The 18471-nt window shown below is 42.1% G+C and overlaps 1 protein-coding gene across 1 annotated transcript in view; it reads right to left on the reverse strand.

Annotated features, from left to right (window-relative positions):
- TTC39B (tetratricopeptide repeat domain 39B) overlaps nt 1–18471 on the reverse strand; it is a 148832-nt gene that overhangs the window by 6746 nt on the left and 123615 nt on the right. Inside the window, exon 20 of the transcript XR_008959866.1 lies at nt 21–167. The gene's annotated coding sequence lies outside the window, so the exon portion shown is untranslated. The remainder of the gene's footprint in view (nt 1–20; nt 168–18471) is intronic.

Here is an 18471-nt window from a genome sequence, read left to right on the forward strand (position 1 = left end):
ATTGTAATAATTAGGGGCACCTGGGTGGCTCAGTCGGTTAAGCATCTGCCTTCGGCTCAGGTCATGCTCCCAGGGTCCTGGGATCGAGTCCCACATCAGGATCTCTGCTTAGTGGGGAGCCTGCTTCTCCCTCTGCCTGCTGCTCCCCCTGCTTGTACTCTCTCTCTCTGCAAATAAATATATAAAATCTTTTCAAAATTGTAATAATTACATCTAAAAGGTAGGAAATCTGCACATTGGACTTTTTTTTTTTTAACAGGTAGCACGGTGCAACCCACACGGCATCCACACAGGTATATCTCCTGTTTCATGACTTCGTTGTAAGTTTGACCGACATTTTGCTTCCGATGCTGGGAATGAGAGTCACTGTTAATGTGGTAAAAGAAAAGAGGGCCTCGGAATTTACATTTTGCCTTGCACTTTTCACAGGTCATTGGTGACTTTCATTTCTTCCTCTGTGTATTGCCTGTGTGCATTTATTCTTCTGCGGGGTCTTAGAATTGTTCTTGTAACTATTTACCACTTTAAAATTTACCATGTTAAAGTTACAGTTTAGTGGTTTTTAATGTATTCAGAAAGTTGTGCAACTATCACCACTACCTAATTCCCAAACATTTTCATCCCCAGAAAGACACCCTGTCCCCCTTAGGGGACACTCCCCAATCCGCCCTTCCTCCAGCCTCTGGCAACCAAGCTACTTTCTCTCTATTCTGGACACTTCGTCCTAATAGAATCATGTCGTATGTGGCTTTTGTGATGGGCTTCTGTCACTTAGTATAATCTTTTTAAGATTTGTCTATGTCTCAGTACTTCACTCCTTTTTTGAGTAATATTTCAATGTATCTACATTTTATCCGTTCTTAACTTGATGGACATTTGTGTTGTTTCTACTTTCTGACTATATATTACTGCTATAAACATTCATGTACAGATTTCTGCATGGACATATGTTTTTAATTCTCTTGGATATACACCTAGGAGTGAAATCCCAATATTTTTGTTTCATAATGTCTTTCCCACCGATCTTTAATTTTTGTTCTTACCGTTAAACTCCTATTTATATAAGGATTGGTTTCAGCACTAATCTTTTCCCCTGCCCCGTCACTTCTTTTGCAAATATTACACATTTTCCATTTTAGTAGCCTTATGTTTTATTAGCTCATAGAGCAAGTCACTTTTAATTTTTCCTTTCTTAACTTCTCAACGATTATTGCCTGCTTACTCTTCACTACCAACTTTACCATCATTTCCCTTGCTACTAGTATTTTGATTGGGGGTGGGAAGTTAATTTGGGAAAACTGAGTGATATCCTTTGCCCTATCTCATCTTTCTACCCACCAAACACGATATCTCTCTTCTTTTATTTAAATCTTCTACCATCTCTCCAACTAAAATGTTGTGACTTCCTTCACACGGGACTCACCCAGTTCTTGTTAAGGGAATAACTGGTTAACTCTAACCTCTGAGGAGGTGAGAGTAGGACTCAGTTGATGAGAGGAAGTTAACCAAGCAAAGACCTGAAGGAAGACGGCTGTGGGCACAGCAGATAGTGAGGGCAAAGGCTCGCAGGTAAACACAAGTTAGCACATGGAAGGAACAGAGAGAAGGTGAGCACAGCCAGAACAACATGAACAAGAAGAGTAGAAGGAATGAAGTCAGACTTAGGCAGATCCCAGGTCATATAAGGCTTTCATGGTCATGTAAGGAACTTGGACTTCTGCCTCACACAAATAGGAAGCCACGGGAGATTTTAAAGCAGGCATTGACATGATCTCGAATAAAGGCAGCTGCCCCTAGTCCAGCTGGGAAGTGACCCTCTTGATGTGGCCAGGGCCAAGTCGAAGAACCACAGAGAATATCCATGGGCTGGGAGAAGCAGGTCCAGAAACACTCACCTTTTCTGAGTGGGCTTCACGGGCCACCACACACTGCTCATACACTTACTATGCTGGAGGCAGGACCTGACACCACCAGCACCCACCAGAGGGAACTACGGGTCCCAGGAGCACCCATTCCCCATCTGCCCACTCAACACCTATGAAAAAGCCCACACGACGACAGTAGCCGCCAACACTTCTGGAAAGAAGATAGTCAGCAAATACCCTCCTCCCAAAGACTTCTCCATGCTTCTCCCTCAAAGCTGCTACCAAGAAGAGCCTTGCAGGATGAGGACTTCCAATACAGAGAAGTGACTCAGAATCACTGAAATCACCCACAAGCCCTAAGCGGTTCATCATGGCCTCCTATCCAGCTGGAAGCTGCCATCTTCACAGCAGTCACAGCCTTGACCTCCGTCCTTCCTGTTTCCCCAGCAGTAACCAGCAGCAGGCACACACATGCGCAGAAACACCCCTGAGCTCACATTCTCTAGCCTGGCGAGGAAGCCGAAGCTGCTGCCAGGCTGAGGGGGGCTATCCACAGTTGGATAGGTTTCAGATTCTAGAGACCTGTTGCTCAGATCCATCCGAACCTCCCTGGTGGGCCTTCCTGAACTGAAGAAGCTTGGAAGCTGAAAACCACATTTCCCAGATGCCCTTGCTGCTGTAGATGTGGCACGAATTCAGTTAGACACCCTAACAGGAGACTTGAAGGCAGAAGTGACGCCGACCCATCTTCCTGCAATTTGGGGCTGTTTCTGGCAAGAAAGGTTGTAGAGACAAGGGATTTTCTGCAGCAGGGTTCTGTGTACCGTATCTAAAGAGCAGGTGACTTCCTGATACCAGGATTACAGCCACATGGCAGGATTTTAACTCAAGGTTAAATGTGGTAGCCTCTTAATTCTCCACCTTCCTGATTGTGTCCCCTGGTGAGTGAGTTGCTTCTTTCCATGTTCTGGAGTCATTCCTGGGGGCCCAGCCTAGAACCTACTTGTCCAACCATTCTAGTGATTTTGTAAGTACCTAGTTTTCTGGACAATGTCTTTTTCTTCTTAAAGTACCCAGAGTGCTGGGAAAAAGAGAAAGAGAGAGGGAAACCAAGAAACAGACTCATAATTAGAGAGAACAAGCTGATGGTTACAAGGGGAGGGAGGTTCGGGGTTGGGTGAAATAGGTCATGGGCATTAAGGAGTGCACCTGTCGTGATGAGCACTGGGTGATGTATGGAAGTGTTGAATCACTATATTGCACACCTGAAACTAATAAAACACTATATGTTAACTAACTGGAATTGAAATAAAAACTTTAAAATAATAAATAAATAAAAGCACTTATATGTTCAAAAAAAAGTACCTAGAACGCTTTCTGTCGAACCCCAGCTGATATTCAAATAGCAACAAGCAACCACGAGAGATACAGCAAGCGGTTTCTCTCCTTAGCAATCCTCATAGCCATCCATGCTGCCGCTTCACTGGATCAGGAAATCGGTTTTGCAAAGACTACTGTCCTAGAGAGGAAACTGCCAACCTGTGCCACCTCTCCTTCTCTACACTCAGACTCAGTCATCGATCAAGTTTGAAGGAGGCTCCAAGCTTCTCTTCTCTGGCCGTTCTACGTATTCTCCATACTGAATGCCCAGGCTTTGCCACGGCTGCTTGCAAGAGACTGCAAAAGTTCTCGAAGTCCCCAAAGCAAATTTTTGGTATAATCATGCCAGGGACCAGGAGGTAACCACCAAATTGTCCCTGCACGTCAAATCTATGTTAACACTGAAAGAAGAAACGAGCACTTCAGAAATGGACTTCCATGCCTGCCTGGGCCCGCTGCCTCTCTCTGCAGCTCTAAAACCCAAAGGAAACTTTCAGCAGGGCAGCCGCCTCCCAAGAGAGGAACATCAGGCAGCCTTAAGGCAGGTGGAAAAGTGGGAAAATGGGAAAGCCACAGGGCAGCCCATTTAATCTTGAAATAAAATGTTTCTGCCCAAGGCAGACTCTCCACATGTATGTGCGTGTGTATCCGTGTACACACAAGGACACATGCATGTATACACACTTTGTATTGGTAGGGATCGTAAGAGGGGGAAAAAAAGAGGGGCACTTGGGTAGCTTAATCAGTTAAGTGTCTGCCTTCGGTTCAGGTCGTGATCTCGGGGTCCTGGGATCAAGCCCCGCATCAGGCTCTCTGCTCCCCTTCTCTCTCTCACTCTCGCTCTCACTCTCTCTCAAGTAAATAAATAAAAATCTTAAAAAATAAAAAGGGGGGAAAAAAATCTCTTCTGGAGCCTTGGAACTCCAAGCAAATGCTACCTGGCAATGGAGATTTTTCTTTGGCCAAGAGGCTGTCTTCTGAATTGGTTTAAGTCTATAGCCCACAATATACAAAATAAATAAATTATATATATATATTAGTAATATATTATTAATTATTAGTAATATATATTTATTACAGATACCTCAAGTTTGTTAAAGTGCAGTGACTTTAATTCTGTTCAAGTTGGAGTGAAACTGGGTTTTTGCGGGGATTGGTTGGGTGTGGTCTATCCCTGTGGTCTATCTCTGTGAAAACTCAGCCACTCTAGAGAAGTGCCATGATGACTGCTAGTCTATCCCACCCAGAAGGAGCCCCTCAGCCTTCCCCTCAGGCATCCTGAAATAATAGATTCATACTCTGGCCAGGCTGCTATGAGACCTGCCCAAAATCCCACTGGCAGGAGTCCTCGTGGAACCAAGGGGTAGAGGTCAATAATGGTAATTTTTTTTTTATTTAATGAAATCTGATGAGTCAGGCCTACTCAGAAAAGAAGGCTTGGAACCAAGAAACAAACAGCTATGTCCAAAGGCAACTGCCAGGAAATGTTCCATGATGGCCTTTCCCCAAATCAAAGGATGGAATGTGCTAGTTGTAGACTGTCTACTCTTTTCTCAACATTTCATTTTTGGTATCTGTGTTTTCTTTTGTAAATAGCCGTTTTCAGTATTTTGATGATACATAATTGCCTACAGTTTGAAACCCTCTTGTAGGCGTCTGGTCATTCATACTCAGCATTATCTGAATGATTTGGGATAACAAAACAAAATACACTGTAGAGAAGAAAGTGTACATTTGCTTAACGACACAATAACAGCCACTGCAATCATCAACCATCTGCATTAGACATGAGTTAGATAAACCCAGGGACTTGAGGAAGGGATGAGAGGCCCTAGAACGTTCCCGGTTTTGCTTCTACTCATCATTCACAGCCTGTAAAGACTGGATGCATGACTTCGTAAACGTGAGTGCCAAGCCACGGTCTAACATAATCTTCTGTCCTACGAAATCCTGTTTCCAGGGCTCTTACTAACTAACTGTTTGAGCTACAATGCAGAACAAGGCAGCCCAGAGACAGTGTGGGAGTCTGGCCGGAGCACCACCAGCAGCTCTATCCATGAACTCCCCGTGCCATTCTGTAGCTACACGTCCAACAAAGACAGGAGAGGAAGCAGCCTCAGCTTCATCTCCAGGTCCTCCCCCAGGAACGGCTACTGCCAGAAGAGCTGAGAGCAGCTGGAGAGTCCGGGATTGCTCCCCACTTTCGTGGGAGAGCCAACAAAAGGCCGCAATGAGAGGACAGTTGGTAGCTGGCTGTCTGCTAGAGGCCATCTGGAGAAAGAAACTGCCGGTCTTGGAACACAAGGCTTTTCCCTTTGAACGAAGCTTTATGAACCACCCTTCCTTCAGAGGGCAGAAGATTGCTCAACCAAATCAAGAAGAGAACTTTATGATGAAACAGGCGAGAAAGGAGAAGATGAAATTACATATCTGATGTTTCCTAAGATTCTGGAAGACTTCCAGGAATCACTTTCAGGGGAAATGAATATTGAGCATTAACTATTAATGGAAAAATCACTATAAGGAATATGGAAGAAAGAGTTTATCTAGAGGGAAAGATGAGACAGTCATCGAAATTGTACTTTCCTGTGGCTTGATGTTTATTAAGGAAGAGATTCTATTGACCTGGCATTGACTTGTTGCTTCATAATCAATGGCAGACACAGGGTTTTAACATCAATTACTGGGAATTTGTGCTCCACTGGTGCAAAAATTCTATAAAACAATCACCCAACAATGACATGGATTTTGTTAATCAAAATCTTAGACACTTACTGTTCTTTGATGTGTTTGACACAGGGGCACAGAATTCATCTAAAAAGATGAGGAAGGCATCCCGGAGGCACAGAGAGGTACACCAGTCTGAAATACTGTCCCCGCAAACCCCGCCAATCTCACTTTCTGCTTATTGGTACCTCCTCCCCACTGCACAACCAAAAAAAAAAAAAAAAAAAGTCCAATTTAAGACGTGGGAAGCTCAGAACCACTACACTAAATTAACACCGTGGGCAGTACTCCATACACAGATTGGCTGAGGGGCAGCTTCTGGTCCTGAAAAATGAATGAAACCTGGCGGCTGAATGGTCCTTGTTCTACAGGTGAACCGAACCCTTCCAGACAGTTCCAATAGAAGATTCCTTTCCAACTGCCAGTTTTGTTGACAGGGAATAGCCTGCAGCTATTTAAAAAGAAGCATTCAACAAAATAAAATAGAATAAAAAATAAAAAAATAAAAAGCAGCATTCATCTCTCTGACAGCTAGTCAGTAATTCCCCTGGGGGGTCAGACTTTGCCCAGTTTGACCTTAGGAAGATCGCCTGAGAAACGGTGGAGAAGGAATGTGTCCTGTTCTTACTGCATAAAACCCATACATAAATCCCTGACAGAGATTAGGAAAAAATACTCTCCCAAGGCACTGGAATGTCAGGATATACATATTTCCTACTAGATGAATGAGCACTGTGAGTATTTACATGGTCTGCTGAGGGATCTAACGGGGGGGTACAGAATCCCTGGGAGAAGTGGGCAGATACCAAGTAAAGGTAGATTTCTTAGTACTTGTAAGAATGCTAAGTACATTATTTTAAGTTAAAAGGTATATTAAGTATATTATATACTCATATTAATGTGCTCATATATTATACCTATTATACTTACATATACTAAGTATATAACATTATTATATTATTATTTAAATAATTATGCTGTAATCATTTCTTAAAAAACTGCTTTCCTGGAATAAAGGATTCCATCTCTTTGCAGAGAAGCCATCTTACGGACAAAAGACAGAGGGTCTAGCTCTGTCCCTACATCGGTCCCATTTTTGCCACTCGCATCTCCATGTTCACCTACAGTTCACCAAATACATGTTTGGCCAAATTAAGATTTATTTGATAATGGAGGGAAATAAGGAAATACTTGGTGCCTCAGGACCTCAAAAGATCATACACTTAAAATCTGGATTTTAAGAAGCTTTAGTCTCATAAGTAACTTCAGACACAAAAAATAAAAGAAAAAACGCTTTCTTTTTTAATGAAGAAAAATATAAAGTCTGCAAAATATTAAAGTGACTCTACTTTTAGTCTCAACATAGAAGTGTTTCGTTTAAAGCTATTAATAGTTTACTAACATGAACCATTAAGTGAAGAAAAGGAGGAAAATAAAATGGAAACTTTCCGGGCTAGAATGAGCTCTTCTTAATTTCCATTTAATATTTGGGTAGGAACAATTCTTAGAAATGATCACAAACACAATAATTACTGGCTTAATCCTAAATAGATTTGCAGTCATTTCTTTGCATGTTATTTTTGGCACGCTGGCTGTGGTGGTGGCCTGCCATAATGTTGATATAACTGGTTTCTCAGAAAACAAGATTTGTGACAATTTGCTCCATTCTGCTCCAGAGACAATCTGAGGCTTTCAAAAGGGGCTAAAAATGCACACAAATCTTCCCCCTCACAGCTGCTTCTTGTTTAACATTGTCAAATTTTCTTAATTAAAATTTCAGATTTTATGCTTGGCTTTTTTTTTTTTCCTCCCCTTAAAGCTCAAATGCTACTCTGCCCCTTTAGGAGGCTGCAAAAAAGCCAGATAACGGCCCTGTTTTATTGGAAGAGCTCATTTTCATCTGTATTAAATTTTATTCAGTCTGAACCCCAACAGGCTAGATTTAGCTTTGAGGTGAGCAGAGCATATAATTCACCCCAAATCATAATTGTTGGTGAACTATCATGGTCACTCCCTGAACCTTCGTTATAAAAGTCTCTGGTCCCCTGGCTTTCAATACCAGCTGTGTGCCGAGAGCTCCTAATTTATTATCTCAACCCAAACCCCTCCCCTAAATTCCACAGTCCCTTAACCAACTGCCCCCTCGATATCAGAATGCCTAATCGACACCCCAAATTCATTCTGTCCAAAACTGATTTCTGAGTATCCCCCCAAATCTCCTTCCTCTGTCACTTTCCCCATCTCAGATGGTTGAGGCAACTACATCCTTCCAGTCGACCAAGCCTAAACCCAAAACATCACACTCTGGTCTGAGCCACCATCACCTTTTTTTTTTTAATTTTTTATTTAAATTCAATTTAATTAACATATACTATATTATGAGTTTCAGGGGTAGAATTTAGTGATTCATCAGCTGCATACAACACCCAGTGCTCATTCCATCAAGTGCCCTCCTTAATGCCCATCACCCAGCCACCCCATCCCCACCCATCTCCCCTCCAGCAACCCTGTTTGTTTCCTTTAGTTAAGAGTCTCTCATGGTTTGCCTCCCTCTCAGTTTTCATCTTATTTTATTTTTCCTCCCCTTCCCCTATGTTCATCAGTTTTGTTTCTTAAATTCCCCATGAGTGAAATCATATGATATTTGTCTTTCTCTAACTTATTTTGCTGAGCATAATACCCTCTAAGTCCATCCATGTCATTGCAAATGACAAGATCTCATTTCTTTTTGATGGCTGAGTAATATACCATTATATATATACACCACATCTTCTTTATCCATTCATCTGTCAATGGACATCTGGGCTCTTTCCATAGCTTGGCTATTGTGGACATTGCTGCTATAAACATTGGGATGTATGTGCCCCTTCGAATCACTATGTTTGTATCCTTTGCATAAATACCTAGTAGTGCAATTGCTGGCTCGTAGAGCAGTTCTATTTTTAACTTATCTCAACCCAAACCCCTCCCCATACTGTTCCATACTGTTTTCCAGAGTGACTGCGCCAGTTTGCATTCCCCCCAACACTGCAAAGGGGTTCCCCTTTCTCCACATCCTCACCAACATTTGTTGTTTCCTGACTTGTTAATTTTAGCCATTCTAACTGCTGTGAGGTGGTATCTCATTGTGGTTTTGATTTGTATTTCCCTGATGCCATGTAATGGTGAGTACTTTTTCATGTGTCTGTTAGTCATTTGTATGTCTCCTTTGGAGAAATGTCTGTTCATGTCTTCTGCCCATTTCTTGACTGGATTTTTTGGTTTGGGGGTGTTGAGTTTGATAAGTTCTTTATAGATTTCAGATACTAGCCCTTTATCTGATACGTCATTTGCGAATATCTTCTCCCATTCTGTAGGCTGCCTTTAGTTTTGTTGATTGTTTCCTTTGCTGTGCAAAAGCTTTTTATCCTGATGAAGTCCCAAAAATTCATTTTTGCTCATTTCTCTTGTCTTTGCAAGAAGTTGCTGTGGCTGAGCCACCATTACCTCTTGTCTGCATCACTGCAACCCCCCCCCCCCCGCGCCAAGTCTCTCTGCTTCTGCCCTTATCCACCTCACCCTATTCTCAAAGTGGCAGCCAGAGTAATCTTTTCAAATCATAAGTCAGCTCACAGCACTCCTTTGCCAAAAACTCTACAGCGGCCCCTCATTTCAGTCAGGATAAAAGCCAAAGTTCTTTAAATGGCCCCATTACCTCATGAAGGTACCTTATAACCCTACAAGTGGGAGACAATTCTCCATGGGTCTCTTGCTTTTCTGCACATCTTTCAAGAAGAAACACTTTGTTCCAGACAATCTTTTCAAAAATGTGTGGCTAGCAAGCAGCTTTGGAAAAATACAGCATCTCCTTCCAGAGCTGAGAGCAGTTTGCTTGCTATCCAGTGTGACAAAGATCATATCTCCCTCCATGCAAAGGGTAGGCAGGTTTGCTTGCAGTCCATTATGAGAGACTCCGGTACGTCGCATCCACCTGGGGGCCGCACATTGCCTCCCTGGGACTCGGAGGAAGGGGAACTGATGGAAATATGCTGCTGTCATGCTTCTTGCCGTGCCACGAATAATAAGGGTTTTGGTCTCTGACTCAGGAGTCTCATGCCTTCTGCCAGAATCCACAAAACTGTGTAGGCTAAATTTGTCAGCTTGCAAATAGAGGAAAATCTCAGCCCCTCCGTCCCAGACACCCATCCAACCCATCTCTTACTATTATCCCCTCACTCACTTCAGCTCAGCCACACGGTCTGCTCCCTCTTCTTTGATTGCATTTGACACACTCCTTTCTTAAGGCCTTTCTACTGGCTTTTGTTTTCTGCCTGAAATACCCTTTCCCCAGATATCTAGTTGGCTCCTTCCTCTTTGCCAAGTCTTTGCTCTAATTTCACCTTCTCAATGGGGCCGGCTCTAACCACCTCATTTAAAATTGCACCTGACCCTCCTTCCTTCCTCAACATTCCCAGTTCTCTTTACTTGGCTCTATTTTTTCTTTGCTTCCCTGCACATATCACCTTCTATGTACTATATAGAGGGTCAGCGAATATTTTCTTGAAGGCCAAATAATAAATATTTTAAGTCTGTGGGCCTAAAGTTCTCTCTTGCAACTACAGAGGGCTCCCAACTTACGAAAGTTCGATTTACAATTTTTTTAGTTTACAATGGAACAAAAGCAATGAGTCTTCAGTATAAACTGTACTTGGAATTTTAAATTTTGATCTCTCCCCAGGCTAGCGGTAATGCAGTATGAGACTCTCTCGTGATGCTGGGCAGTGACAGTGAGCCGCAGCTCCAGTCAGCCACGTGATCATGAAGGTCAACAACTGAGAACTCACAACCGTTTGGTACCTATACAGCCATTCTGCTTTCTGCTTTCAGTATGCATTACATGAGATGTTCAATACTTCATCATAAAACGGGTTTTGTGTTAGATGATTTTGTCCAACTGTAGGGTAATGCAAGTGTTCCTAGCATGTGTAAGGTGGGCTAGGCTAAGCTATAGTGTTTGGCAGGTTAGGTGAATTAAATGCATTTTTGACTTAGGGTATTTTCCACTTACACTGGGTTTATTAGGTGTCATCCCATTGTAAGTCAAGGAAGATCCCTAGTGAAGTCTGCCACTGTCGTGGCAAAGCAGCCATGGGTAATACACACATGAACGGGCGTGGCCATGTCCTAGTAACACTTTATTTACAAAATAGACAGCTGGCCTTAGGCGTTAAATTGTCAATCCCCATGTTATGTAACTTAGTTATCACATTTACTGTTTGTTTGCCTCATCGCACTAGAATATAATCTCCATGAAGGCAGAAATCTGTTTTACTCACTAGTATTTCCCAAGTGCCTGGAACAGTGACTAAAAGGCATAGCAGGAACTCAATAAATTACTGGCCAAACAAAAGTACAATCAGGGAACACATACTTGTAGATCAATTTCCAAACAATCTAAATCGGAATTAGATTCAAACTCACAGACAATATTTGAGATAGACAAAGTCAAGTAAGTCTAACTCCATAATGATCCCTTCCCCTTAACTATCCCATTCATCACTCAATGAGGATAAACTTTCAGCAGCCTCGTTTGTTCCAAATGAGCCTGTTCCCCTGGTCACAGTTATTTGAGGGGAGGGTCAGAACCTCTCCCAAGCTAGACCAATAACCCTCCTTCTCCCCGCAAGGACTTGGAACTTACACTGAAAAAGGGAGTCATCTCGTGTAGCTGGAAATGTAACATGTAAATTTAAAACTAAGGACATGTGTGGTAGAAATGTACTTCCTCGTCCCCTTGAAGCTGAGCGTAACCACATGACATGCTTAGGACAATGAAACATGAATGGAAATGATGCAGGTGAAAGATGTGGGTGAAAGCTATAAAGGCCAGTGTGCTTTTTAACAAATGGTTATGGGATCATTGGATGCTCACATGCAAAAGAATGAAGGTGAACCTCGACGTCACATCATACACAAAAATCCACTCAAAATGGATCGAAGACCTAAATGTAACAGCTACAATTGTAAAACACTTAGAAGAAAACACAGGAGTAAGCCTGTGTGACCTTGAATTAGGCAATGGTTTTTTAGATAGGACACCAAAATCACAAGCAGCCTAAAAAAAAAAAAAAAAAGATAAACCGCACCTCAGATGTGTGTCAAAAGACACTATCAAAAAAATGAAAAGACAACTCCCAGAATGGGAGAAAATACTTGCAAATCATATACAGGCAGACCTTGCAGATCTTAGAGATTCAGTTCCAGACCACTGCAATAAGGCAAGTCAATTTTTTTTTTTTTGGTTCCCAGGGCATATAAAAGTTACATTTACACTGTACCGTCGTCTATTTAAAGTGTGCAATAGCATTATGTCTAAAAAAGCAATGTACATACCTTAATTAAAAACTACTTGATTGCTGAAAAATGCTAACCATCCTCTGAGATTCAGAGTCGTAATCTTTGCGGGTAGAGGTCTTGCCTCGATCCTGATGCCGGCTGACTGATCGGAGTGATGGCTGCTGACGGTTGGGGTGGCTGTGGCAACTTCTTCAAATAAGACAACAATGAAGTTTGCCTCATGGATTGACTCTTCCTTTCATGAACAATTTCTCCGTAGTATGCGATGCTGGTTTTTTTTAAGGTTTTATTCTTTATTTGACAGAGAGAGAGCGTGAGCGCACAAGCAGGGGGAGCAGCAGGCGGAGAGAGAGGGAGAAGAAGGCTTCTCACTGAGCAGGAAGCCTGACGTGGGGCTCGATCCCAGGACCTGAGTCAAGGAGATGCTTAACCGACTGAGCCACCCAGATGCCCCGCCACGCTGCTTGATAGCATTTTAGTCATAGTAGAACTTCTTTCAAAATTGGACAATCCTCTCAAACCTTGCTGCTGCCTCACCAAGGTTATGCAATATTCTAAGTCCTTTCTTGTCATTTTAACAATCTTCACAGCATCTTCACCAGAAGTAGATTCCGTCTTAAGAAAACACTTTCTTTGCTCATCCATAGGAAGCAACTCCTCAGTCATTAAAATTTTGTCATAAGGGGCACCTGGATGTGTCAGTCAGCTAAGCCTCTGACTCTTAATTTCAGCTCAGGTCACGATCTCAGGGTAGTAAAATTGAGTCCTGCATCAGGCTCATGTGCTGGGCATGGAGCCTGCTTAAGATTCTCTTTCTCCCTCTCCCGCTGCCCCTCCACTGCCCCCATCTCTCTCTCTTTAAAAAAAAACAACGTGAAATTGCATCAATTCAATCACATCTTCAGGCCCCACTTCTAATTATTCGCGATCCCTTTCTCTTTGTACCATATCTGCTAGTTAACTCCCTCCTCTGAAATCTTGAGCACCTCGAAGTCATCCGTGAGAATCAGAATCCACTTCTTCCAAACTCTTGTTCACGTTGATATTTTGATCTCTTTCCATGAATCATGAGTGCTCTTAATGGCATTTAAAATGGTGACTTCTTCCTAGGTTTTCAATTTACTTTCCCAGATCCATCAGAGGAATCACTAGCTATGGCACCTATAGCCTTTTTACAAAATGTATCTCTTAAATAGTAAGATTTGAAAGTCAAAATGATTTCTTGATCTATAGACTACAGAGTGGATGCTGTATTAGCAATCTCATTGTACCTCTCCATCAGAGCTCTTGGGTGACCAGATGTATTGTTAATGAGCAGTCATATTTTGAAAGGCATCTTTTTTTCTGAGCAGCAGGTCTCAACAGTGGGCTGACAATATTCAGTAAACCATGTCGTGAACACATGTGCTGCCATCCAGACTTTGTTGTCCCATTTACAGAGCACAGGCAGAGTAGATTCAGCATAACGCTTAAGGGCCTTAGGGTTTTCCAAATGATGACTTTACATTGGTTTCAATGTAAAGTCATCAGCAGCATTAGCCCCTATTAAGAGGGTCAGCCTGTCCTTTGAAACGTTGAAGCCAGGCATCGACTTCTCCTCTCCAGCTATGAAAGTCTTACATGGCATCTTCTTCCAACAGAAGGCTGTTTGGTCTACACTGAAATCTATTGCTTAGTGGAGCCACCTTCATGAATGATTTTAGCCTGATCTTCTGGAGAACTTGCTGCTTCATTTTGAACTTTTATGTCATGGAGATGGCTTCTTTCCTTCAACCTCATGACCTCATGAACCAACCTCTGCCAGCTTCCAACTTTCCTTCTGCAGCTCCCTCACCTCTCTCAGCCTTCACGAAATTGAAGAGAGTTAAGGCCTTGCTCTGGATTAGGCTCTGGTGGAAGGGAATGTTGTGCCTGCCTTGATCTTCTATCCAGACCACTGAAACCTTCACCATCTCAGCAGTAGGGCTGTTTCATTTTATCATTTGTGTGTTCACCGGAGTAGCACTTTTAATTTCCTTCAAGAACTTCTCCTTTGCATTCACAACTTGGCTGTTTGGCAGAAGAGGCCTAGCTTCCAGCTTATCTTGGCTTTTGATATGCCTCCCTCACTAAGCTTCATTGTTTCTAGCTTTTGATTTAAAGTGAGAGACGTGTGACTCTCCCTTTGACTTGAACACTTAGAGGCCACTGTAGGGTTATTAATTGGCTTCATTTCAGCATCATTGTGTAACAGGTAATAGGGAGGCCTGAGGAGAGGGAAAGAGATGGGGAACAGCCAGTAGGTGGAGCAGTCAGAGCGCACACAACATTAAGTTTGTTATCTTATATGGGTGGGATTGTGACACCCCAAAACAATTACTATAGTAACAGTAAAGATTACTGATTATAGATCACCATGACAAACAAAATAACGGAAAAGTTTGAAATACTGAGAGTGCTACCAAATGTGACACAAAGTGAGCAAATAGTGATGGGAAAATGGCGCCAAGAGACTTATTCAATGCAGGGTTGCCACAAACCTTCAATTAGTAAAAAACATAGTACCTGTGAAGTGCAAGAAAGTGAAGCACAACAAAACAAGGTGTGCCTGTATTGGACAAAGGTCTAGTATCCAGGATAAACGAAGAACTCTTACCACGAAACGATACAGAGACAACAAAATTTAAAAACGAGTAAAGAATTGGGGCGCCTGGGTGGCTCAGTCGGTTAAGTGCCCAACTCTTGCTTTCAGCTCAGATCACAATCTCAGTGTCATGAGATTGTGCCCCACGGAGTCTGCTTAAGATTCTCTCTCCCTGACTATGGACTATGAGAAACAAACTGAGGGCCACAGAGGGGAGGGGGGTGGGGGAATGGGATAGGCCGGTGATGGGTAGTAAGGAGGGCACGTATTACATGGTGCACTGGGTGTTATACACAACTAATGAATCATCGAGCCTTACATCGGAAACCGGGGATGTACTGTATGGTGACTAACATAATATAATAAAAAATCACTATAAAAAAAAAAAAAAAGGATTCTCTCTCCCTCTGCCCCTCCCCCCACTCACATGCAAGCTCTCTTTCTAAAATAAATAAAATCTTTAAAAAAATGAGTGAAGAATTTGAATGGATATTTCTCTCCAATGAAGATATATAAATAGCCAATAAACATATGAAAGAATGCCCAAAATCATTAGACATTAGAGAAATGCAAATCAAAGTTGTTATGTGATACCACTAGGATTGCTATAATCAAAAATCAATTAAGGAATTAGTGAAGATGTAAAGAACTGGAACCTTCATAGGTTGATTGTGGGAATGTAGTAGCAGTATGGCTACTTTGGAAATAGTTTGGCAATTCCTCAAAAAGTCAAATGTACAGGGGCACCTGCGTGGCTCAGTTGGTTAAGCATCTGTCTTCAGCTCAGGTCATGATCTCCAGGTCCTGAGATCAAGCCATGCATCTGGCTCCCTACTCAGCAGTGTGTCTGCTTCTCCCTCTCCCTGTGCCCCTCCCTCCCCTCTCGTGCTCTCTCTCTCTCAAATAAATAAAATCTAAAAAAGAAAAAAAAAGTTAGATGTACAATTACATATGACCCAGCAATTCCACTTCTAGGTACATACCTTAGAAAATTGAAACCATATGTATGCACAAAAACTCATACATGAATGTTCATAGCAGCATTATTCATAATAGCTTAAAAGTGGAAATATCCTAAATGTCCCTCAGCTGGTAAACAAAGACAGTATGGAAGTGATACAATAGAATGTTGTTCAGCCATAAAAAGGAATCAAGTACTGATACATGCTACATCATGGATGGAACTTGAAAACATTATGCTAAATAAAAGAAGCCAGACACAAAAGGCCATTTATTTATAGGACTCCATTCATATGAAATGTCCAGAACAGGCAAATCCACACAGACAGAAACTAGATTAGTGGTTGCTAGGGGATGGGAGGAGGAGGGAATCAGAGTGGACCGCTAGTGGGTACAGGGCTTCTTTTAGAGTGATGAAAATGTTCTGGATGGAAATGTTCTGGACTTGATAGTGCTGATGGTTGTATGACATATAACTACACTAAAAAATACACTGAATTGTATACACTTAATTTTGTGCTTTAAAATAGTGAATTTTGTTATGTGAATTATATCTCAATTTTAAAAAATATGCATCAAAACCCCAACAGATACCACTTCACACATACCAGACTGTTAAAATAAAGACTAGCACCATAGAGCATTTGAGGATATGGAAATGGGAGCCTGCCTACGTTGCTGGTGGGAATGCAAAATGGTACTGCCCATTTGAAAGATAGGAAATTTTCAACAAAGTTAAACATATACTTCAGGAATTCCACTCCTGGGTATCTACCCAACAGAAATGAAAACATATGTCCACACAAAGACATGTACGTGAATGTTCAACTGGTGAATGGATAACCAATATAGGGTATATTCATACAATGGAATACAATTCGACAATAAAAATGAAGTACAATTATATTCAACAACATGGATGAATGTCCAAAGCATTACATTAAGGGGAAGAAGCCAGAAACCACAGACTATATATAGGATGATTCCACTTACATAAATTTTATTTAAAGGCAACACTATAGAGACAAAAGGTCAGTGTTTGTCCAGGGCCAGGGAATCCGGAGTGGAGACTGACGGCAAAGAGGCAAGAGGAAACTTTCTGAGGTGAAGGCAGTGTTCCAAAGCTCAGCCATGGTCATGGCTGCACAAAAGTATACATTCCCTAAATCTAGACTTGTATACTTAAAAGGAGTAACCTTGATGGTATTTAAAGTATACCTCAATAAAGGCATTTAAAACAAACCAGAAAAAGCCAGATTCCTTTTTCTTTGCCACGGTGACGAGCATCATTCCGGATAGTGGAGGTTCCAATGGCCTCCACAACGTGGAACAGGGTGCTCTATTGACCTGACACACACGTATAGCAAGAGCAAGAAATAAAGTATTGTTATTTTAAGCTGCTGAGATATGGGGGTTATTACTAAAGCATAGCCTAGCCCATTCGGATTAATACAGAAATTGATTCCAGAGGTGGTATTGACTCAAGTCAATATTAAGTTTAGTCACTTAAGTCAAGGGAGGTTGGACATGGGAATGAAAAGTGGCATCTTAGAAATACTGTGGTGTGGTTATCTGGTATATGACACTGAATCAAATAGACAAAAAACAGACTAAATTTTTTGGAGAACTGTGTTGCCAAAGAACCACCAGCCCTGAAAGAGATGAGACTTTGTGACTTAAAATGATCCCTTGGCCTCATCACGAGGCAGGAAATGTTCTGAGAAAGTTGCTCACTTCCTCAGGAGGGCAATTTCCCTGATAACCACTTGAGATGTGGCCTAAGACATTATGGAAAAATAAAGACTCTTTCAGGAGGTGAAGCCGGATGCTACAGAGAACAATGGACAAGGGTGATACTGCCAGGAAATGTGATCAAGGTCTAATCGAGAAGCATTCTCCATTCGCACAGTCAGGAGGCTCAAAATATGGGATTTTAAAACTGTAACAGACCAATGTTGGCTATGTGTTTGCCATGCTTCACTTTTCCATTCGGAGTGGGAGTTTTTATTGGGGTTATCCTGCCCCTGCTCAACTACTATGTAAGTTGTGTGTAGAGGGCAAGTAACATTTTAGTTCATGGTCACCAGATCAATGGGAGCCACATTTGGACTTGAAATAGACTACAGGGTATTTCATGGAGATGCCATGACTGGATGGGATTTGGGGAGTATCTCCCTCCAGGCTGAAGTGAGTATATTTTGTGTGAAGGAAGGAAGGAGAATAAGCCAAATATCTAGATTACGGCAGTCATAAGTGCTGTTCACCAACATTTCTGGTACTTCTTCCAGGCACATCATAGCATTGTGTTTCCTCCCCAGCTGAAGGTGGTAAAACTCTGGGATTTGCTTTGAATATGAACTATGTCACTTCTGGGTAGAAGCTCTAAGAGCCAATTCATGTATACCATGCTCTCTTTCCCTCTCCTGGCAGAGTGGAGACTCCAGCAGCCCAGGGCCCTGTATGAGGACAATGTGGAGTGGATCCCTCACTGGCCCGAAACAGAGAAGGGGCATGACAGAAACACATGGCGGTGTTGTGGTCATTTTCTTCCCATGACGTAGCCTAGGAACCAGGAGCAGA

Source organism: Ursus arctos, unplaced genomic scaffold (genome assembly GCF_023065955.2).
Source record: "Ursus arctos isolate Adak ecotype North America unplaced genomic scaffold, UrsArc2.0 scaffold_18, whole genome shotgun sequence".
NCBI lineage: Eukaryota > Metazoa > Chordata > Mammalia > Carnivora > Ursidae > Ursus > Ursus arctos.